General features: G+C 41.2%; 1 protein-coding gene across 2 annotated transcripts in view; it reads right to left on the bottom strand.

Annotated features, from left to right (window-relative positions):
- The window catches only part of SLC6A15 (solute carrier family 6 member 15), a 93,071-nt gene extending 92,860 nt beyond the window's left edge, over window positions 1-211 (bottom strand). Inside the window, exon 1 of one of the 2 annotated variants that reach the window (XM_040344180.1) lies at window positions 101-211. The gene's annotated coding sequence lies outside the window, so the exon portion shown is untranslated. The remainder of the gene's footprint in view (window positions 1-100) is intronic. The other variant, XM_040344181.1, reaches the window with a different exon arrangement.
- Between the last annotated feature and the right edge of the window lie 24,599 nt (window positions 212-24,810).

The raw sequence follows: 24,810 nt of genomic DNA, 5'->3' as shown, positions 1-24,810 counted from the left end.
ATCATCCTTTCCAGACACAAAAAAAAATGCCTTTTCGCCGCTAACCACAACTATAAGCTAAACATCTATTAAATGATAAGGCACAATCAATGCTGCTTACCTCTCACCATAAACAAAAAAAGATGAAGATCCTCTGTGATGTGATGGGAGAGCACGCCTGCTGTGTGTACACTGTGTAATGATGACGGCTTTGCACATGCAAGAGCTGGGTTAAGAGGAGGAATGGGTGGGAGGAGACTGTAGTCTGTGTGTCTGATACCAATCCACCTCTGTACATGCTGGAGCAAGCTGTATGCATCATCCTGGTCCAGGGAGTGGTCCATACACTCTACATCTACAGCCTTATTGCCATGATCTCATAAAAATATGACGTTAGGAGGAATCAACCAAAAGAAAAAAAAAAAAAATCTCTTTCTTTTGTTATTACAAAGACGCTTACATAATTTTATATACTGAGCTTTGGAAAGTTTAACCCGTTCAGTACAGAACTGTGCATATACACAGAAATCGCAGGTCTGAAAAGCTCTGGGAGGCTACGTATTATTTAATATCGATTTTTATAGCTGAGAGGTTGCATATTTTTTTATATCGATTTTTATAGCTGAGAAGTATGCGTTTTTTTTTATATCGATTTTTATAGCTGAGAGGTCGCATATTTTTAATATCGATTTTTATAGCTGAGAGGTTGTGTATTTTTTTATATCGATTTTTATAGCTGAGAGGTTGCGTATTTTTAATATCGATTTTTATAGCTGAGAGGTTGTGTATTTTTTTATATCAATTTTTATAGCTAAGAGGTTGTATATTTTTTTATATCGATTTTTATAGCTGAGAGGTTGCGTATTTTTTAATATCGATTTTTATAGCTGAGAGGTTGTGTATTTTTTTATATCAATTTTTATAGCTAAGAGGTTGTGTATTTTTTTATATCGATTTTTATAGCTGAGAGGTTGCGTATTTTTTTAATATCGGCTTTTATAGCTGAGAAGTATGCGGTTTTTTTTTATTTTTTTATATCGATTTTTATAGCTGAGAGGTTGCGTATTTTTTAATATCGATTTTTATAGCTGAGAGGTTGCGGTTTTTTTTTTATATCGATTTTTATAGCTGAGAAGTATGCGTTTTTTTATTTTTTTATATCGATTTTTATAGCTGAGAGGTTGCATATTTTTTTAATATCGACTGTTATAGCTGCGAGGCTGCGTATTTTTTAATATTGATTTTTATAGCTGAGAGGTTGGGTAGTTTTTAAAGCAGTAGTAAACTTTAGGAAACCAAAAAAATAAATAAAAAACATTTCCTACTGCAAGGTGATAACAAAGAGGTTGGTTTACTAAAACAAGAGCGTGTAAAATCTGGTGCAGCTGTACATGGTAGCCAATCAACTTCTAACTTCAGCTTGTTTAATTAAGCTTTCACAATACAACCTGGAAGCTGATTGGTGACTATGCAGAGCTGCACCAGATTTTGCACTTAAGCCCTGGTTCACATTGGTACGATTTGACATGCAATTTGACAAATTGCATTTCAAATCGGCGGCAATTGCCGTCAATGGCACCGACCTAATCAGTGCGACATCTGTGACGCTGCACCGATTTCAAAAAGTAATTTCTGTACTACTTTTTGCGATTTCGAGCTGTGATTTACATTGACATTTGTGCGGGTTCACACTAGTGCAATGCCAGTGCGGGTTCCCGCATCGCACCTGAATCATACAGAGATCTGTGAACTGCTGCGGGTGTCAATGTAAAGTTAACGACACCCCCAGATTGGTCAGCAGATCGCAGTGTGAACTGTGAAATGGTGCAGAAATTGGATAGCATGAACACCTATGCGATCCGATTCCAGTGTGGACCAAAACAGGGTCTTGCACCATTTTGGTGCGAATGTGATGCGGTTTTAGCCGCACAGACATTGCATGTGATCTGAACAGCAATGTGGTGCGAATCACATGCGATGCCTGGCATTTCACAAGTGTGAACCGGGCCTTAGTAAGGCTCGGTTTCCACTAATGCGACTTGGGAAAGTCGCATGACAAGCCGTACCCCATGATTTTTTTTTTTTTTTTTACTTCAAGTCGCAGCAACTTCAAAGTAGTCCCTGCACAACTTTGGTCCCACTTTGATGCGACTTGAGATTCATGGACCTCAAAAATACACAGGCATCGCTTCAAGTCGCATCAAAATCGCGGCAAAAACATGTGTCAAAATCGCACAGCCTTCAGGTTGCAATAGTGGAAACCTAGCCTAAATCAACCCCAGAATGTGCTAGTATGCATTGCATACTAGCACATTATGAAAGACTTACCTTGAAACAAAGCCCTCCAGCAGCACATTATCACTGCTGACAGAGCTTACATCTTCACCTGGTCTTCCTTCCCGGTTCGCGGGCCAAGCGGCGATGACATCACTCCCACACATGTGCGTGGGAGCAGGGGCGGACTGACAACTCATGGGGCCCCGGGAAATAGGAGATTATGGGGCCCCCAGGCAATAGATTATGGAGCCACACAGTATACACACACACAGACACACAATATACACACACAGTATACATACACACAGAATACACATACACACACTGAAAAGGTACTGGAGAGGCAGGGTAGCTATAATCTTGGGATTTTTTTAAAACATAGATTTTTACATACTATCCCTGGTTTTACTGAGGCTGGCAAACCTGGTGGGGCCCCCTAGTGGTATGGGGCCCTCGGGCAGTGTGCCCGAATGGTCAGACCGCCCCTGCATTGGAGTACAGAGCCGAAAGCACAAAGCTCTGAAGTAGCAGTATGAGTCCACACTTTGTGCAGCGCCAACCTCTTCTCTGAGACTATAAACAAAAATTATAAAATATATAGAGCTCGTTTACAGCAGGTGCAGTCGGGTACTTTTTTAAACGCAGTACAAACGCATATGCAAGAAAATGTTATTTATTTCAGTGAGCCTAGTTTACACCATTACAGTACTTTTCTGTGCATTTATGGAACCATTCACAGCAGATACAGTTGGATACATTTTTGACTGCATTCCAACTGCAAAAAAAATGCTGCATTTTTCAGCACCGCAAACATGCATAAAAAAATGCATGCCAATACACATCAATGCATCGCAGGGCACATAAAAGCCCAAAGAAAGAGGGGAAGAGAAGTGACCTCACAGGACAAACGCAGATAGAAAAACACACTTCAACTGTATGTGAACGCACATCAACTGCATGCTAAGGCCCCTTTCAGACTGGGGCGGGAGCTGCGGTGGCGGTATAACGCCGCTAAAAATAGCGGCGCTATACCGCCGGAATTGCCGCGGGTATCAGCCGCTAGCGGTGCGGTATTAACCCCCGCTAGCGGCCGATAAAGAGTTAATACCGCCCGCAATGCGCCTCTATAGAGGCGCATTGCGGGCGGTATTGCCGCGGTTCCCATTGTTTTCAATGGGAAGGAGCGGTGAAGGAGCGGTATACATGCCGCTCCTCTCACCGCTCCAAAGATGCTGCTGACAGGAGATTTTTTTGTCTCCCGCCAGCGCATCGCCTCAGTGTGAAAGCCCTCGGGCTTTCACATTGAGTCTGCAGTGCAGGAGTTTTTCAGGCGGGATAGCAGCGCTATTTTTAGCGCTTTACCGCCTGAAAAACTCCTCAATGTGAAAGGGGCCTTACACACATAAAACATGCAGATCACATGCATACAAAAAACACATAGTGGATGTGCAGTTTCTGGTGTGAATGGGCCCTAAAAAAAATATAACGTAATGCACATTTTTGCACTGGGACACCCTTAAAATGTACAGACGTACAGTGAATGCACATAAACGCACCAAATGCAAACATGTAAAGGCAACATAGTAAAAGATAAAAAAAATATATATTTTCTTTAAAACGCACTGAAAACACATTGCAAACCCATGTAAATGAGCATGCAGAGAGGCACAGGGAACGCAGAGATTGTGGTGTAAAACAAGCCCATTAAGCAAAAATAAAACATTCGGGTACAATAAGGTCCCTTTCACACTGGGTGCAGGAGGTGCGCTGGCGGCAAAGTGGCTCTATTTTAAGTGCCGCTATACCGTGGTTTTTACCACGATATTCGGCCGCTAGCGGTGCGTTTAAACCACCCCTAGCGGCTGAAAAAGGGTTAATACTGCCCGCAATGCGCCTCTGCAATTGGAAGGACCGTTGTAGGAGTAGTAAACACCCCGCTCCTTCACCGCTCCAAAGGTACGGCTAGCATGACTTTTACAGCGGTCCTGCTAGCCTTCGGGCTTTCACACTGAAGACAGGCGGTATAGCAGGGCTATTTTTAGCGCTAAACCGCCTGAAAAACGTGTCAGTGTGAAAAGGGCCTCATATTTTGCATTTTTATGCAGCAAAACGTATGCATTATGCTGCATGAAAAAATGTATAAGCTGAAATCCATTCTTTCCTATGTTTCCTAGCTATGTGCTGCAGTTTAAAGTGGTAGTAAACTCTGTACTACCACTTTTACATACAGGTAAGCCTATAATAAGGCTTACCTGTAGGTATAAAGAATATCTCCAAAACCTGTACGGTTTAGGAGATATTCCCCTCGCAATGAGCCGCTGATTGCATCGGCGCAGTGGGGATCCTCGGCTAAAGGCCCGGCAGCCTCAGGACCTTGCCTGAATGAAGTCTCACGCGCACAGGAGTGGCAACATCGCCACTCCAGCCAATCACAGCGCTGGAGCGGCGATACCCGGAAGACACGCCGAGGCAAGATGACATCTCCCTCTGTGTGGACCAGGTAAGTTCCCCACACCTCGTTTCAAGGTAAGTATTTCATAATGAGCTAGTATGCGGTGATTGTTTCTGATTGTTTGGTCAGAGACATTCACACCAGTGGCTTGCTCTGTCCAGCTCTCCTAGAGTGATGCCGCGTACACACGGTCGTTTTTTGTGATGAAATAAAACAAAGATTTTAAAAAGGTCATTTAAAATGATCGTGTGTGGAACAGAGTGCTGTTGTACATGTTGTACGTAACCGCGCTTTGCTAGAGCATTTTCAGAAAACGATGGTGTGTGGGCAACGCCGTTTTTTTATGATGAAGTTAGAAAAACGTCGTTTTTTTTCATGATGAAAAACTTTGTTGTATTTCATCACAAAAAACGACCGTGTGTACGCGCCATGACTGCCTGTCTCCTGGAATCTCCTCCATGCTCTTGAGACTGTGCTGGGAGACTGACAAACCGTCTGGCAATGACACGTATTGATGTGTCATCATGGAGGAGTTGGACTGCCTTTGAAAGCTCTATAGGGTCCAAGTATTGCCTCGTGCTGCCAGTAGTGACACTGACCCTAGCCAAATGCAAAACTAGTGAAAAACAGTCAGAAAAGATGAGTAGGGGAAAAATTTGTCAGACACCTCCACCCGAAAAAACATTCCTGTTTTGGAGGTTGTCTCATTGTTGCCCATCTAGTGCACCTGTTGTTAATTTCAATTAACAGCAAAGTAGCTGAAACTGACTAACTACCCCCTCTGCTACTTAACTGACCAGATCAATATCCCAGGAGTTCTTATTCAAAAGTGTTCCTTTAATTTTTTTGAGCAGTGTATAATATGTGGAGACTTCAACAAAGTCTAAGACCCCCAGATAGACTCCTCCAACATCAAACATAGAAAATCTACAGCCTTGTCATCTCTGATTTCCCTTGAAGACCTTTATGACCCTTGGAGGCGTCACCATGGTACTGAGAGAGACTACTCTTTCTACTCAAATACCCAAAAATCGTACTCCAGGATTGACTTCCTAACCTCCAAGGCACCATTACAAAAAATCTCTTGGTCTAAGATTGGAATTATCACAAGGTCAGACCATGCTCCGGTATTCATTACCATATCTGATTCTTCCACAACACCTAGACACACTCCATGGCATTTGAATGCCTCATTACTTGGTGCTACGGAGACTCTGGAACAGGTACAGTCAGAAATGTCTGACTCCAACACAGGGTCCGTTGCTAATCCTACAGTCCTTTTGAATGCTCATAAATCGGTGATAAAGGGGAATATTCCTAAAATTGGGCACCAAGGAAAAGAAAAGGAAAAATATGACCATTAACTCACTCCTTGACTGTATCAAAATACTCAAATCCTTAAAGGGGTTGTAAAGGTAATTTTTCTTCCCTAAATAGCTTCCTTTACCTTAGTGCAGTCCTCCTTTACTTACCTCATCCTTCGATTTTGCTTTTAAATGTCCTTATTTCTTTTGAGAAATCCTCACTTCCTGTTCTTCTGTCTGTAACTACACACCGTAATGCAGGGGTCAAGTCCTGGGGGAAAAAGTGTGGGAACTCCCACCCAAGATCCACTCCCCCACCAAAAAAAATAAAATAAAGGTTGAATGAAGGATGGATGGCCGCACTCCAAAAACCGTACAGGTTGTCTTTTATTAAATGAACAGCAAAAGCATTACCAGATCACAGCAACAGAAACAGGGGACAGCCGATGTTTCGCACAAAATCAGTATTTATTCCAGCCATGAATAAGCACTGATTTTGTGCGAAACGTCGGCTGTCCCCTGTTTCTGTTGCTGTGATCTGGTAATGCTTTTGCTGTTCATTTAATAAAAGACAACCTGTACGGTTTTTGGAGTGCGGCCATCCATCCTTCATTCAACCTTTATGCTTGCCTAGTGCACCGCCAGCACCCTTGGAATCCTGTACCAGTGCATGACCATATAGTAGACCCACCTGGAGCGGTGACTTTCTTTCAAAAAAAAAAAAATGATACGCTCATATGCATTATTACTAAACCGCAAGTTCTTTCTAAATCCCGAGATAACTCGCGGCAGACCTCCGCAATGTCTCCTGGGAACAATGACAAAAGCTCCCAGGAGACATTGCGCCATCGAGGAAGTGACAGAATACCCGCACACTACCGATGAATCCATATACAGGAAGCGGCCAGTAACATAAAGGATTACTAAGGTTCGCCTGCCCCTGACAGTGACTCGTGCTGGGCATCGCCGTTTAGTAAAGGATTGGCTCGGGCAGCTCGGCTGCTTGAGGCTGCTCTAGTCCTGCAAAGGGAACTGCGTTCCTGCTGTGAAAAAAGTGCAGGAACTCCGTTCCCATGCGTTCCCGCACTAAGGTAAAGGAAGCAATTTAGGGAAAACATTTTTTCCCCAGTCGTCTTTCAAGTCAGCCCTTGAGAGATGGAGCTCCTCCTCGCAATCAGGAAACACATTGCCACTAATTTTTTTCCTCCCTTTAAGAGGCGGTCCCTCAGGTCCCTGGTCAGTCTTAGTGTTTCCTCCGTCCGGAGGAGACATGTTGCCAGAGGACCTGAGGGGGGGCTCCATCTCTCGAGGGCTGACCAGGGCAGGGGTCCAGCTGGGACAGCATGTTTTTTGTGAGTACAAACTGCAGGAGTCAGCCTCACACAAGCGGGCAGTGGAGCCTCAGAGCGGCAGGGGGTCAGGTGACCTTACCAGAGCCATGTAGTGATGGTGGAGGAGGACGGTGTGTGGCCACGGGCAACCCTCTTTTGGCAGTGTGCAGGAGGTGTCCCGGTTTGAAGTTTTCTTCTGTGCCCAGGCATAGAGAAGGCGCCGGTTCATCATCCCCTTGGCGGCTTCGGCGGGGGGGCATGTACCTGAAGCTGACGCGGCTTGACCCGGAAGATGCAGGTGCATCAATTCCGGGGCGGGATGACGTCATCGGCGTGCGCCGGGGAGCTGGTCCTTCCCCTTAAAGGCACGGGAAAATTCAAACGGCCGGCGGGTGTGATACACGTGGATGCGGCTGCAGGGGACAGCATAGGACGCCACAGTGTGCCAGGATGCTGGAGGAGGATGATATCTCATCAGGCCAGGCTCCAGGAGGCAAAAGCACCAGCAGGATACAGGTAGGCACCAGTGAGGTGACCTTTGTATTCATAGTATGGGACAGCAGCTAGATGATGGTGGCACTAGCTTAGCTGGGGCTTACAGGGGTAGTGTCACCGGGTGTGCACTGTAATATGTATGGTGGAATGTAATCTCAGCGCCATGGGGCCCCTGTGTTTTGTCTTTTGAACAGGTGAAAACACCTAAAGAGCCAAAGCCCATTCCCAAGAAGCGGTGTGCTAAGTGTAATGCCAAGATGCCTTTGGAATACACTGAGCCGCTATGCCAGATTTGCATGGACAAGCTGGTACAAAAACAGTCTGACGCAGTTAATGCGAAGATTTTTGTATCCGTGAGGGAGGATATGGCTAACACCTTTTAAGGATCTCAAAAAGTTAATTTCAGAAGTTAAAACCCCAGCAGTTCTTTCTGGATAATACGGCGCTAATATTTAAACCTGTGAAAAATATATATGTGAAATATATCTTAAAAAGTTGAATGCAACATTCATAAAAATAAATGTAAAATAAATGACCAAAAGAATGATCAAAAATTTGATAAAAGAATTGACAATATGGTATTCAATGTGACAAATCCAACCATATAAATAAATGAAGTGACAAAGAAATAGTCCATAAAAAATCAGTGCAAATTAAGTCCAATTAAGGTGAGCATCTGTGATTAATCAGGAAAGGGATCCTCCACCAAAAAGGTCACCCAATGTGTGGGAAATGAAATCTCCTTACCAGAGACAAAGACCGGGCTTTCAACGGTCTAATTCAGCATAAGGATGTTTAAAGTCTTCCTTGAAAAGACTATTCCAGACACTGCTATGAATCACCAGTATTGATAACTCCAAAAGATAGAATCCCATTCAAATCCGCTCCAGTTAAACATTGGTGTTCATAAAAAATAAAGAATGGTAGGAAACCACATAGTGCATTACTGTGTAAACATTGAGCTTTAATAAAAACAGGTGTGCACTTACAGCAAAAACTTTGGAATCTCGCATGTGGGATATGGTATGGAAGGGATGGCGTTTCCTCAAGCCTCCGTTCGCTTCGTGTCTCCGTCCGTCGCGTGTCTCTCCCTCTAACGTGATGACGTCACTGTGGCTAAGCTCCTCCTACGCGTTTCGTCGCAATACGGACGTCTACGGGGATAGGCTGCCTGAGAGAACGTGATCACGAAGCTCATTATATATAGCCTCATCCGCCATGATGGAAGAGGGCAAAATCAATACGAGCTATGGGAAAGAAAAAACGGAGCGTGCACGTGTTAATGTGCGATGCATAAACGAAGCTAATTGTGAGAAGGAATGTTAATATTCAGATAGATGCCATCTTGTGGACAAAGGGGAGTAAGACACATGGACGGAAAAAACGCAGCAAAGGATACCATAGGAAACACCATCGCAGCTATCAATGACTTAACATCTCTTAATGAAAGTATGACATGCAAGGCCTGTACAACACATATCTCCTCTAAACATGCACAAATACATATATGTCATGAATCCTATATGTAATTACAAGATCATAGATTTCTTGATATATTTGAATTATATTTGTATATTGAAAACATTAGAAGATCAAGAAAAAAACCAAAAATATGATAAAAATATTAAAAATATGTTAAAAAACATTATTAAAAAGATTTTATAAAAAAGATGGACATAAAAATATGAACATAAAAAATGTGGACGGGAACAAAAACTAACTAAGCATTATTTAAAAAACAATTAATGTCCCAATCCACATTTAACCCATGAGGCCTATATGATCGCATATTGAAAATCCAGCGGGTCTCAAGCTGGGAGATAGTGCGCACTTTATTTGTACCCCTCCAGTGTGGGCGTAATTTTTCCATAGGTAGAAACAATGTACCATCAATACTTTGAGCGTGATGCTTCGCATAATGTTTAGATAAATTATGTTTAGAGAATCCTCTACCTATGTTACCTACATGTTCATTTAATCTAATGTTAACAGCTCGTTTGGTTCGTCCTATGTATTGTTTTTTACAGGGACACTGTATTAAGTAAACCACATGGTCACTTGTACAGGTGATAAATGTCTCAATGTCATATATCTTAAGGGTCTGAGTAGATTGAAAAGTAGTAAGCTTGCGTACCTGAAATGCATTAATTTTGCAAATATTGCATTTTCGACATGGATAAAAACCCTTCATTTCTTGAAAGAAATTTACTACTTTAGGAGGATCTATTATATTTGGGGCAACCTTTAAACGTAATGATGGTGCTCCTCTGAAAATTACTATGGGTTTCTCTGGAATGATCGATCCCAATATCTGATCATTCTTTAAAACACCCCAATGTTTTCTTAAGATCTTTTTTACAGAGAAGTGTTGGTCAGAGAACCCAGTAATTAAAGCGAAGCTGAAAAAATCTTTATTATCAGTATCTGTCTTTTTTGTGGTTAAAAGCTGATCTCTATTTAAAGTACTGACAGTCAAAATAGTTTCATCAATACTGTCTTCTTTATAGCCTTTATCTAAGAATTTCTTCTTTAGAATTTGGGCCTGTTGTTGAAAATCATGTAGGGAGGTACAATTGCGTCTAATTCTCTGGAATTGTCCCATTGGGACAGCCTTAAGCCATTGTGAGTGATGGCAGCTCGTAGTAGGGATGTATGCATTGCGATCAGTTTCTTTAAAATGGGTCATAGTAGTTAATGTCTCATCTTTAGCAATGATAATAAGATCCAAAAAATTAATTGTGGATGCACTAATATCATATTTTAAAAAAATTCCTCGATCATTAATATTTAGGCTGGATAAAAAACTATCAAGGGATGGGGTATCACCCTCCCAGATCACCAAAATGTCATCAATGTAACGTTTCCACAATTTGAGTTGACTTGGAGGGTTGACATCAATGACTTCTTTTTCCCAGAAAGACATGAACAGGTTTGCCACACTAGGGGCAAACTTGGCGCCCATTGCTACTCCGCATTTCTGTAAATAATAATCACCACCAAACCAAAAATAATTATGGCTGGTTGCAAACACCAAAAGGTTAGCAATAAAATCTCTTTGAATAACTGAAAGTGACTTATCTTGCTGTAAGTAAAAACGGACCGCCTCTAGGCCATGATGGTGTGAAATGACCGTGTACAATGAATTTACATCAGCAGTAGCTAATAAAAATCCATTCTTCCATTCACAATCTTTTAGTAAATTGATAACCTGGGTGGTATCACGTAAATAGGATGGAGTGGAGATAACCAATGGCTGTAAGAACTCATCTATATATTTGCCGATACGTGCCGTTATAGAGTCTAAACCACTTATGATCGGACGACCCGGTGGATTGGTGGTACTTTTATGCACCTTAGGCAGGTAATATATCACTGGTACTCTCGGTGCTGATGGAATTAAGTGAGCTTTTTCTTTTTTATTTAAAACACCCAGTGAGAAACCTTCATTTATTAAGGCCTGGAGTTCTTTCCTATATTTTACTGTTGGATTGTTGGCTAAAAGGCTGTAAGTGGTGGTGTCAGACAAAAGCCTATGCATTTCAGCTATGTAATCGCTTTTGTCCAAGACCACCACTCCACCACCCTTATCCGCTGGACGTACAACCAGATCATTACGTTTACAGATTTGTTTCAGTTGACTTTGAAATTCAAATGTATTTCTAGATCTGGGAACTTTCAGGTCCGCTATATCCTTTAAAACAAGCTCCTTAAAAGTCTGTAAGGAAGGTGAAATAAAACCTGGTGGGTTATATAAAGAAGCATTTGCCAATTTGGTGTGTCTGGTTGGAACCACAACATCACCAATCGGCTCACTACTTGCTGATGGTAGAAAACCTGCTGGTGCACCTACATATGTAACCCGATTTTGGTCTCTAACTCCCATAGGGTTAAGAAGAAAATGCCTCTTAATGTTCAGTTTTCTAATTAGTTTGTGGGCATCTATGAAGGTCTCGAATTTGTCAAGAGTTCGTGGGGGAGCAAACTTTAAACCTTGACTGAGTAGGGCCTGCTCACCTTGTGAAAGTTGGGCCGAACTAAGGTTAAAGACTCCTGAAATATTTATCTCTTTCTTTTCTTTGGTCCTGACCCTCCTCCCCCCTCTGACACCCCTCTTTCTTCGTGAGGCCTTTTTGGTCTGATGTTGTCCATGGGAAAAAAACGAGGTGACTGGTTCCTTTCGTGCACTTGGGGTGTGTCATATTCACGTCTGAACCTTCTTGAATGGTCCAAATATTCTTCTGGGTGTCTGAAGGTGCTAGATTCATCCACTGCGTCACTACCCCCATAATGCATAAGGGGGGCGAATCTGTTTTGGATTGGAACATGGTTATTCCTAGGGGTATATCCATAATTCCGACCATTATGGTGCACCCCTCGTGTATCATGATGATCACGATCACGGCCAGAGTGAGTATACCCTTGGTAGCCTCTCAATGGGGAATCATAAGCACCCTCATGGCTCACATGACCATAGAGGCCACGGTCATCGTCATAATACGAAGGCCTCCTTCTACGAGGTGGATGATGGTTTACACCTCCCCCATATTGACCCTCAAGTGTTTCTACCCGGGGTCTTAGTTTTTTTGATTTATTATGACCTTTTTTAGGTTTCACCGAGGTGTAGCCATTAGTGTGGGGGACGTTAGTGTGACCAGTTCCTCTTATACTGGAATTTGCACCAGAGCAGGATGGAATTTGTGTCGGAATAATGCCTTCTTGAGTAGCATTAATCTGATGGGACATAGAACCCGAGACAACTTCCATAGTTTCATCTATCTTAGCCTGCCATTTGAATACTAATTTATTGGAATAGTCAACAGAATCCCTGTTATACTTTACTATACAGGGATTCTGTTGACTATTCCAATAAATTAGTATTAATGCTACTCAAGAAGGCATTATTCCGACACAAATTCCATCCTGCTCTGGTGCAAATTCCAGTATAAAAGGAACTGGTCACACTAACGTCCCCCACACTAATGGCTACACCTCGGTGAAACCTAAAAAAGGTCATAATAAATCAAAAAAACTAAGACCCCGGGTAGAAACACTTGAGGGTCAATATGGGGGAGGTGTAAACCATCATCCACCTCGTAGAAGGAGGCCTTCGTATTATGACGATGACCGTGGCCTCTATGGTCATGTGAGCCATGAGGGTGCTTATGATTCCCCATTGAGAGGCTACCAAGGGTATACTCACTCTGGCCGTGATCGTGATCATCATGATACACGAGGGGTGCACCATAATGGTCGGAATTATGGATATACCCCTAGGAATAACCATGTTCCAATCCAAAACAGATTCGCCCCCCTTATGCATTATGGGGGTAGTGACGCAGTGGATGAATCTAGCACCTTCAGACACCCAGAAGAATATTTGGACCATTCAAGAAGGTTCAGACGTGAATATGACACACCCCAAGTGCACGAAAGGAACCAGTCACCTCGTTTTTTTCCCATGGACAACATCAGACCAAAAAGGCCTCACGAAGAAAGAGGGGTGTCAGAGGGGGGAGGAGGGTCAGGACCAAAGAAAAGAAAGAGATAAATATTTCAGGAGTCTTTAACCTTAGTTCGGCCCAACTTTCACAAGGTGAGCAGGCCCTACTCAGTCAAGGTTTAAAGTTTGCTCCCCCACGAACTCTTGACAAATTCGAGACCTTCATAGATGCCCACAAACTAATTAGAAAACTGAACATTAAGAGGCATTTTCTTCTTAACCCTATGGGAGTTAGAGACCAAAATCGGGTTACATATGTAGGTGCACCAGCAGGTTTTCTACCATCAGCAAGTAGTGAGCCGATTGGTGATGTTGTGGTTCCAACCAGACACACCAAATTGGCAAATGCTTCTTTATATAACCCACCAGGTTTTATTTCACCTTCCTTACAGACTTTTAAGGAGCTTGTTTTAAAGGATATAGCGGACCTGAAAGTTCCCAGATCTAGAAATACATTTGAATTTCAAAGTCAACTGAAACAAATCTGTAAACGTAATGATCTGGTTGTACGTCCAGCGGATAAGGGTGGTGGAGTGGTGGTCTTGGACAAAAGCGATTACATAGCTGAAATGCATAGGCTTTTGTCTGACACCACCACTTACAGCCTTTTAGCCAACAATCCAACAGTAAAATATAGGAAAGAACTCCAGGCCTTAATAAATGAAGGTTTCTCACTGGGTGTTTTAAATAAAAAAGAAAAAGCTCACTTAATTCCATCAGCACCGAGAGTACCAGTGATATATTACCTGCCTAAGGTGCATAAAAGTACCACCAATCCACCGGGTCGTCCGATCATAAGTGGTTTAGACTCTATAACGGCACGTATCGGCAAATATATAGATGAGTTCTTACAGCCATTGGTTATCTCCACTCCATCCTATTTACGTGATACCACCCAGGTTATCAATTTACTAAAAGATTGTGAATGGAAGAATGGATTTTTATTAGCTACTGCTGATGTAAATTCATTGTACACGGTCATTTCACACCATCATGGCCTAGAGGCGGTCCGTTTTTACTTACAGCAAGATAAGTCACTTTCAGTTATTCAAAGAGATTTTATTGCTAACCTTTTGGTGTTTGCAACCAGCCATAATTATTTTTGGTTTGGTGGTGATTATTATTTACAGAAATGCGGAGTAGCAATGGGCGCCAAGTTTGCCCCTAGTGTGGCAAACCTGTTCATGTCTTTCTGGGAAAAAGAAGTCATTGATGTCAACCCTCCAAGTCAACTCAAATTGTGGAAACGTTACATTGATGACATTTTGGTGATCTGGGAGGGTGATACCCCATCCCTTGATAGTTTTTTATCCAGCCTAAATATTAATGATCGAGGAATTTTTTTAAAATATGATATTAGTGCATCCACAATTAATTTTTTGGATCTTATTATCATTGCTAAAGATGAGACATTAACTACTATGACCCATTTTAAAGAAACTGATCGCAATGCATACATCCCTACTACGAGCTGCCATCACTCACAATGGCTTAAGGCTGTCCCAATGGGACAATTCCAGAGAATTAGACGCAATTGTACCTCCCTACATGATTTTCAACAACAGGCCCAAATTCTAAAGAAGAAATTCTTAGATAAAGGCTATAAAGAAGACAGTATTGATGAAACTATTTTGACTGTCAGTACTTTAAATAGAGATCAGCTTTTAACCACAAAAAAGACAGATACTTGTGATAAGAGTGTCACCGTCACCAGACATCGAGGTCGCCTCCAATAATAGCGCGGCCGCTGATCAAGGAATTCCATTATTCCTCGTTCACTTCTCATGTAAAAAAATTGTGCCCGTTTTTCCGGCAGCCCAGACAGGGGTTAACAATGGGCTGCTGAGCGTGCACGTGTTCCACGAGCTCTGTGTCTCCCTGCAACGGGCAGATTGAATGGATGGATAGCCTCCTGTTTGGATACACTATTGGATACATTATTGGATACATTATTTGGATACATTATTGGATTATTTGGATACTTGAGCACTATCCTGGACTGAACCCCTTTGATCTACTTTGATGCCCGCCCGACCGCCTGACTATACCTTTTGGACCCCCCGTGAAGCTCTTTAAGAAGCCGGCTCTGTAGCTCTGTAGCTGTTTATCGCTACCGTTGCCGCTGCTGCAGTGTGTCGCCTGCCAAACGGATCTACTCACCTGCTCTGTTAAGCAGTACCTGTTCCCGGCGTGACCTGAGACCTGAGCCTGGCGTGTGTTTTAGGGTCCGTACCGCCCCACTCCTCACTCCTCACTTTACACCTGCAAAGCCGTGCTGAGCCGTGCTGTTGTCCAGGATTGAAAGGATCTGAAGGGATCTGCAGAGGTCCGGTGCTAGTGTCAGCCGTTGGCGCTGTCGGTGTGTGGGGTACAGGCGAGCTGAATCAGGAGTATCAGGAGACCCGGGAGAAATTGAAATGGAAGTCTAAAAGGTAAAAAAAAAAAAAACTCTCCTGCAAACTTTGAGCAGATCATTTCCAGCTGACGCTGAGTGGCCGCCCGTGGTGGAGGGGAAACCCTCAGTTTTCCGGGGAGAAATTTAAGAGAAACATAAGATGGATTAAAAATGTTTTTTTTCTCCTACAGACTTATATATACTCATTCCAGCTGACGCTGAGTGGTCACCCGTGGTGGTGAGAGGGGAGTGGGAGAGGGGAACCCCCAAGTTGTCCCGGGAGAAACCTGAGAGGTTTTAAAAAATAAATAAACTCTCCTACAGACTTCCATAGACTTTTATCAGCTGACGCTGACGCTGAGTGGTCGCCCGTGGTGGGGAGTGGGAGAGGGGAACCCCCAAGTTGTACGGATCATCCATATACAGACCATCCAGGGTTCCTGGAGAAACTATTGGAGAGATTGCTCTTTACAATTCCTCTACAATATCAATATATCAATATATATCAATATATCAATATATATATCAATATATGAATTATTTAATTAATATATGACCACTATTAAGGACTAAGGACTATTAAGGACTAAGGACTAAAAACAAAAAAACAAATAAAAAAACAAAAAAAAAAATAAGATCTATTAGTAATATTAAGAAACTTTTGTTCCTTTATAGATGCTATGATCTATTATTAAGAATCTTCTCCTTGACTCTATAGATCTTATTTGATTATATATTGGTCATATACTATAGTGGTTGGTTATAAAGGCTGGTCTATAGCGGTGTTCTGCATACCCCGTTATTCCTTTTTTTTTCTATAAACTCCACGTGCAATATTGAAAACTTAGCCATTCCCAGCGATAGAGACAAGATGGCTTCAGGTAAAACAAAATTCTCTTTACCTACTAGGGCAGCGGCGGCTGCAGCAGCAGTCGCTGCCTTCCAGTCTCTTCCACCGTTCCAGTTAGATAAAGAAAATATGTTATCCATGGATAAAACTGTTGGAAAAACTGCTGATAAAACTAAAGTTGATAAATCTAATAAGTTTAATAAAATGGATAAAATCGATAAAATTGAGGAGCCTATAGGAGAGGACGCTGCAAGGGCAAATAAGGCAACCTATATGGCAACAATGACAGAAGGAGCAGATGGAGTAGATGTACTGGATACGGATAATGTTAACCAGGCTAGGCCTATGGACTTGGCGTTATCCTCCTCTTCTGTACATATTGGGAAGGGTCTAACCACAACGCAGCAAGGCACGTCAAGGGACACTTTAGGCTCGGGGTCTGAAACAGCCGCTTTAATCTCTGCATTTAGGGCTGATTTTGAATCATGGGCTATAAAAATTGAATCATCTATTCATTCTGAAGTAAGCACACTTAGAGAACAAGTAACAGTTACCAACAATGCAGTATCTGGGATTGCCCATAAACAAGAGGACCATGCTGCACGCATTACTGCATTAGAAACTGCATCTCAAATAAACCTTCATCGTCTTCGCCAACACCAACTACGCATTGAAGATAGCGAAAATCGCAACCGGAGAAATAATATTCGTCTAAAAGGGATCCCAGAGGATATTTCAGGCACTAATTTAAATCTTAAAGTGGTTGCTATTCTTAATCAAGTTTTGGGTAGGGAGACCGATTCTAATATCGAATTAGACAGAGTACACCGAGTGGGGAGAGGGATGCGGGATCAAGCTAGCCGCCCTAGAGATGTGGTATGTCGAGTGCACTATTATACTCTAAAAGAGGAAATCATGCGTAAAGCTTGGAGTCACGGCCCGGTTGTCAATGAAAACTCCACTATCCATCTATATCCAGACCTGTCTAGGAATACACTGTATATGCGAAGGATGGTCCGTCCTCTACTAGACTTAATTCGCCAATCAGGCGCTACTTATACTTGGGGTCACCCTTTTAGTATACAAGTAACAAAGGGAAACGAGACGTTTGTCCTCTATGATCCAGAACTTCTTCCAGCATTTTTTGATTTTCTTGGACAGAATCATATTCCTATTCCTAATTGGCTTGATCCACCAGAGGAATATAGACAGCCAGGAAGACTATCTGTCACCCGTAATCAGCAACAGGGAAGTGTTGGATCCCGATCTGGGATCCAAGATGTTAATCAAGGGACAAACTAGTTAGAATAAATTTGGAAATTCTAAATGTCCCCCTCCCCCCCCCCCCCCTTTTTTTTTTTTTTTTTTTCTCCTCCTTGCTTTTCTCCCCCCCCCCCCCCCAGTTATTTCTATTTCATTAGTCTTATGGTGATCCTTAATGGGAGTAATAAGGTGAAACTACCAGACCAGGTCGGATTTCTGTTTGATTTTTACCTATTGGTCAGATAGTGACCTATAGTGGGATGGGAGGGGAGAGGGTGAGGGGAGGGAGGGGGGGTAAGGCAGTGGGAAATCTATACAATAAATGCTTTTTGTTTAGTGGTAAGTAGGAAACTATATGATGTTGTAGGTAGCCTTAACCCACTTTAACATGAGGGGATACGATTTTTGTGATATGTGTTAAAAAACTTTCTCAGAATAACTAGTGAATTGATCGGGTATACAATTTCCCTTAAATTCAATAATGATTTAATGTCTGCAATAGCGCAGGGAGCGCATCTCGTGGTTCTGTCAAATTTGTGGGTTTTTTTTTTTTTTTTTCTTCTCTATTTTAATTTATTTATTTTTGTCCTTCCCCCTTCTTTTTTTTTTTTTTTTTGGGTGTGATTCTTATTTTTTTTGCCACCCCCTCCAACCCCCTTTTTTTTTTTTTTTTTTTTTTTTCTTCTCGTTGTTGTTTCTGTGTTCAGTATTGTTGTTCACCCCCTATATAGGCTAGGCACAGTTTGTGCCTAAAGTGTGAAATATCACACAGTGTACTGCATAAGTTAGTACATTAGGGTCTCTTAGAGACGCCCACCCTCCCCCTCCCTTTACCCCCTTTTTTTTTTTTTTTTCTCTTCTCTTTCTTCCTTTCCCTTCTTTTATTTTTCTCACCAGCATGGCTACTACAATGGTGTCCCAACCAGTGCTAAAGATATGCTCTTACAATGTTAGGGGCTTAAACATAGCATCTAAGAGAGGGCAATTTATATACCAAATGCATAAACATAAAGTTAATTTGCTCTTTCTTCAAGAAACCCATTTTCAGACTGACTCTTTCCCCACCTGCCCCAGTGGACATTTTAATCGGTGGTTCCATAGCACTAATCCAGAACAGAAGACTAAAGGAGTCTCTATCGCGTTCCATAAGACCTTGCCTATTGAATTAATTGATGATATGGTAGACCCCCAGGGAAGGTACGTTTTTGTTAAGTTTTTCCTGTGGGGAATTAAATTTACGGTGGCAAACATATACCTGCCAAATACAAATCAAAGCCAAATAGCAATGAGATATTTGGAAATACTATCTGGCTTCATGGAGGGGAGACTTATTCTGGGGGGAGATTTTAATCTTTCAATGGACCCGCAAATAGATACCTCCTCAGTAAGAAAAGCAGTTTCAGTGTCTAGGTTGAAGACCTTGAAGCGTATTCTCTATGATTATCACTTGATAGATGTTTGGAGGATACTACACCCTAAATCAAGAGATTACACATACTTCTCATCGGTTCACCAATCCTATAGTCGAATTGACTACTTTTTTGTTGACCATAATTGCTTGGATTGGTCACCAACATGCGATATCGGTACAATGGTTTGGTCAGATCATGCACCTCTTTTTTTGGAATTTATTATCCCCTCGGTTCCACTTAGAGAATGGACATGGCGTTTAAATGATGCATTAATAGAGAATACAGAGTGCTCTAACTATATAGCGGAAACTATCTCAAATTTTTTGTCAGACCATGCCATAGATTCTACGTCACTTCCCATTCAATGGGAAGCTATGAAAGCAGTATTGAGAGGGTCTTTTATTCAATTAGGTACCCGAATGAAAAAGAAGCGGTCAGTAGATATTACAAAGGCGTTTCAAAAACTTAGAACCCTAGAAACAGAACATAAGAGACTAAACACGACGGAAACTCTATTAGAGGTTGATTCAGCACGATCATGTTTGCGTAAACTATATGAGTCTTCTGCCCGCACATATTCAAGTAAGGTGGCGCTACACCAATATAAATCTAGTGATAAGTGTGGAAAGTCGTTGGCTAGTTCTCTAAATCCACACCAGACCCCTACTTTTATCTCAAAGCTCCAGGGTTCAAATGGGGAAATAATATCTTCACCTTCTTTAATTAGGGATACATTTAGTGACTTTTATCAGTCTTTATATAATATACCTCCAAACGAACCCTCAAGTTTATTTGATAGTGAAGAAGACAAAGTAACATCCTATATAGTAGATACTCCGATACCCACTTTGGCGGGAAATTTAGTAGAAGAGTTGGAAACCGTAATCACTGAAGAAGAGGTTATTAAAGCTATTGTTAATACCCCGGGAGGTAAAAGCCCAGGCCCCGATGGCTTTACGCCAAAATTTTATAAACATTTTTCTTCTCTTATTGCTCCCTTTCTAACCAGAGTATTTAATTCTATAGCAAATGGATCTACTTTCCCGAAACAAACGCTGGAAGCACATATCTCACTTATCCCGAAACCAGATAAAGACCTTTCGTTGTGCGCAAATTTCAGACCTATATCTTTAATTGGGGTAGATGTAAAAATATTCTCAAAAATTTTAGCAGGCCGTCTGCAACCACTATTGCCTCAATTAATCCATTTAGATCAGGTGGGCTTTGTCAGTGGTCGAGAGGCGAGAGACAACACGCTTAAAACCCTCCTGCTGACGGACTATGCCCGTGTTCATGAGATTCCTCTATGTCTGTTAACAATTGATGCCGAAAAGGCGTTTGACCGGATTAGTTGGAAGTTTTTACGAGCTGCCCTCCTACAGATTGGCATGGGTCCCTGTATGATGGCAAGGATTATGTCTCTTTATCATCTGCCCTCGGCTAGAGTTAGGGTGAATGGATCGTTGTCCTCAGTTTTTCATATCTCTAATGGAACACGCCAAGGATGTCCTCTTTCTCCATTATTGTATGTTATAATAATGGAACACCTTGCAAATGCACTGAGACAAAATGAAAATATAACGGGCATTCAAGTAGGTCCTTTATATGAAAAATTGGCCCTATTTGCAGATGATTTATTATTATTTGTAACAAATCCACATACATCTATTCCTTCTATTCTTTTAGAATTCCAGAGATTTAGCGAAGTTAGTAATTTTAAAGTTAACTATAACAAATCAGAACTTCTCAATATATCTGTTCCGCAAGCCAAAATGAAGCGAATATCGAAGGACTTCCCATTTAAAACGTGTATGGAATCGATTCGATACTTAGGGATTAGTATCCCAGCGTCAGCAGGACAACTATACTCTCTAAATTTTCTCCCAATGCTCAATAAAATCCAAATGACTTTGACATCATACAAATTTAAACGCCTCTCGTGGTTTGGTAGAATTAATACCCTTAAGATGGATATACTCCCTCGTCTTTTATACCTGTTTCAAACAATCCCAATCCATCTTTCGGCAGTGTTTTTTCGTAAGATTCACCGACTATTTTCTAGGTTTATCTGGAATTCAGCCCAGTCAAGAATTAGTTTTGAGATACTGTCTTTACCAAAAAACAAAGGTGGAGTGGGTGTACCAGACGTTTCGATTTACCATAAAGCGACCATACTAGCACGCATCATTGACTGGTTTCACCACTCCACCTCGAAGCAATGGGTTCAATTGGAGGGACATATGAATCCCATAGATTTATGTGCCCTCCCGTGGACCTCGTCTATTCTACGAAAAGGCCTTTCAATACCAGTAGACCTTACTAGGCAAACATTGTATATATGGGACCGATTGATACCCATATATAAAATATCAAAACAATTGAGTCCCATGACCCCTTTTTTTGGAACACCAGATTTTATACCAGCTCTACACTCAATCACCTTTGGGCCTTGGTATAAACAAGACCATAGAAGAATTGCTCAAGTACTTCAGACAGATTCACTATTAGTGGTAGATTCCCCATCGATTAAGACCTCTCAAAATCCTGCGCAGTGGTTACAGAGACATCAAGCCTTATGCTATATACGATCAATTCCATCGAAACAAGATTTTTTTGCCGAACCAACCGCATTTGAATCTTTGTTGCTACAAAAAGAACCAATATCACACCCAATTTCTATAATTTATTCTATCCTTTTGCTTTCAATTCATCCAGATCTCCCCCCGTTTACACGGAAGTGGGAGAAAGAACTCCAAGAGAATATAGCTTTATCAGACTGGCAAAAAAGTTTTATTATGACTCATAAAACCTCAATAGACACAAGATCACAAGAAAAGGCATATAAACTAGTGAGTAGATGGTATAGGTGCCCTTCTATAATGCATCAAATTAATCAAGATATACCTGACATCTGTTGGCGTTGCCATGAGGCAAAAGGTAGTATGCTACATGTTTGGTGGGATTGCCCACCGGTGAAAAAGTTCTGGAAACAAATTTTTGATTTATATGGAAAACTGGAGGGTATAGTAATCTGCGCATCACCCAGAGTGGCCCTCCTAAACATGATCCCATGTTCCTTAAAAAAGGCAAGGGAAGAGGTGCTTGGACACTTTATTTCAGCAGCTAGAGTAGTTATTCCGCGATATTGGAAGACAAGGTTAGTGCCCTCCCTGGGGGAATGGGCGAAGGAACTGGAATGCACTAGGGACTTGGAAAGCTTATTGGCCCGGGAAACGGGGAGGGAAGAGCAGTTTTTCCACACATGGACTACATGGTCTGAATTTCGAAAGTCCGATGAATTCTTAAACTGGGTTAAAGGGAACCATTTAGACGAGTAGCCATGCTGGGGGGACTATTATTAGTGGATTATATCCCTCTTTTCTTTATTTATTTATTTATTTATTTTATTTTTTTTTGTTTCTCCTCTCCCTCTTTCTCTCCTCCTTCTTTTTTCTTTTATGTATGTATGTTTGTTAGATATGCCTGTCAAGATAATATGTACTACATATCTGTACGTTTGGATGTTATGACTATAGTAATAATATAGGTATACTTGGATACTACTAAAACTTAATAAAACTCAGATTGAAAACAAAAAAGACAGATACTGATAATAAAGATTTTTTCAGCTTCGCTTTAATTACTGGGTTCTCTGACCAACACTTCTCTGTAAAAAAGATCTTAAGAAAACATTGGGGTGTTTTAAAGAATGATCAGATATTGGGATCGATCATTCCAGAGAAACCCATAGTAATTTTCAGAGGAGCACCATCATTACGTTTAAAGGTTGCCCCAAATATAATAGATCCTCCTAAAGTAGTACATTTCTTTCAAGAAATGAAGGGTTTTTATCCATGTCGAAAATGCAATATTTGCAAAATTAATGCATTTCAGGGACGCAAGCTTACTACTTTTCAATCTACTCAGACCCTTAAGATATATGACATTGAGACATTTATCACCTGTACAAGTGACCATGTGGTTTACTTAATACAGTGTCCCTGTAAAAAACAATACATAGGACGAACCAAACGAGCTGTTAACATTAGATTAAATGAACATGTAGGTAACATAGGTAGAGGATTCTCTAAACATAATTTATCTAAACATTATGCGAAGCATCACGCTCAAAGTATTGATGGTACATTGTTTCTACCTATGGAAAAATTACGCCCACACTGGAGGGGTACAAATAAAGTGCGCACTATCTCCCAGCTTGAGACCCGCTGGATTTTCAATATGCGATCATATAGGCCTCATGGGTTAAATGTGGATTGGGACATTAATTGTTTTTTAAATAATGCTTAGTTAGTTTTTGTTCCCGTCCACATTTTTTATGTTCATATTTTTATGTCCATCTTTTTTATAAAATCTTTTTAATAATGTTTTTTAACATATTTTTAATATTTTTATCATATTTTTGGTTTTTTTCTTGATCTTCTAATGTTTTCAATATACAAATATAATTCAAATATATCAAGAAATCTATGATCTTGTAATTACATATAGGATTCATGACATATATGTATTTGTGCATGTTTAGAGGAGATATGTGTTGTACAGGCCTTGCATGTCATACTTTCATTAAGAGATGTTAAGTCATTGATAGCTGCGATGGTGTTTCCTATGGTATCCTTTGCTGCGTTTTTTCCGTCCATGTGTCTTACTCCCCTTTGTCCACAAGATGGCATCTATCTGAATATTAACATTCCTTCTCACAATTAGCTTCGTTTATGCATCGCACATTAACACGTGCACGCTCCGTTTTTTCTTTCCCATAGCTCGTATTGATTTTGCCCTCTTCCATCATGGCGGATGAGGCTATATATAATGAGCTTCGTGATCACGTTCTCTCAGGCAGCCTATCCCCGTAGACGTCCGTATTGCGACGAAACGCGTAGGAGGAGCTTAGCCACAGTGACGTCATCACGTTAGAGGGAGAGACACGCGACGGACGGAGACACGAAGTGAACGGAGGCTTGAGGAAACGCCATCCCTTCCATACCATATCCCACATGCGAGATTCCAAAGTTTTTGCTGTAAGTGCACACCTGTTTTTATTAAAGCTCAATGTTTACACAGTAATGCACTATGTGGTTTCCTACCATTCTTTATTTTTTATGAACACCAATGTTTAACTGGAGCGGATTTGAATGGGATTCTATCTTTTGGAGTTATCAATACTGGTGATTCATAGCAGTGTCTGGAATAGTCTTTTCAAGGAAGACTTTAAACATCCTTATGCTGAATTAGACCGTTGAAAGCCCGGTCTTTGTCTCTGGTAAGGAGATTTCATTTCCCACACATTGGGTGACCTTTTTGGTGGAGGATCCCTTTCCTGATTAATCACAGATGCTCACCTTAATTGGACTTAATTTGCACTGATTTTTTATGGACTATTTCTTTGTCACTTCATTTATTTATATGGTTGGATTTGTCACATTGAATACCATATTGTCAATTCTTTTATCAAATTTTTGATCATTCTTTTGGTCATTTATTTTACATTTATTTTTATGAATGTTGCATTCAACTTTTTAAGATATATTTCA

This window comes from Rana temporaria, chromosome 3 (assembly GCF_905171775.1).
Source record: "Rana temporaria chromosome 3, aRanTem1.1, whole genome shotgun sequence".
In the NCBI taxonomy this organism is placed as follows: domain Eukaryota; kingdom Metazoa; phylum Chordata; class Amphibia; order Anura; family Ranidae; genus Rana; species Rana temporaria.
This window is presented reverse-complemented; position numbering and strand designations above follow the sequence as displayed.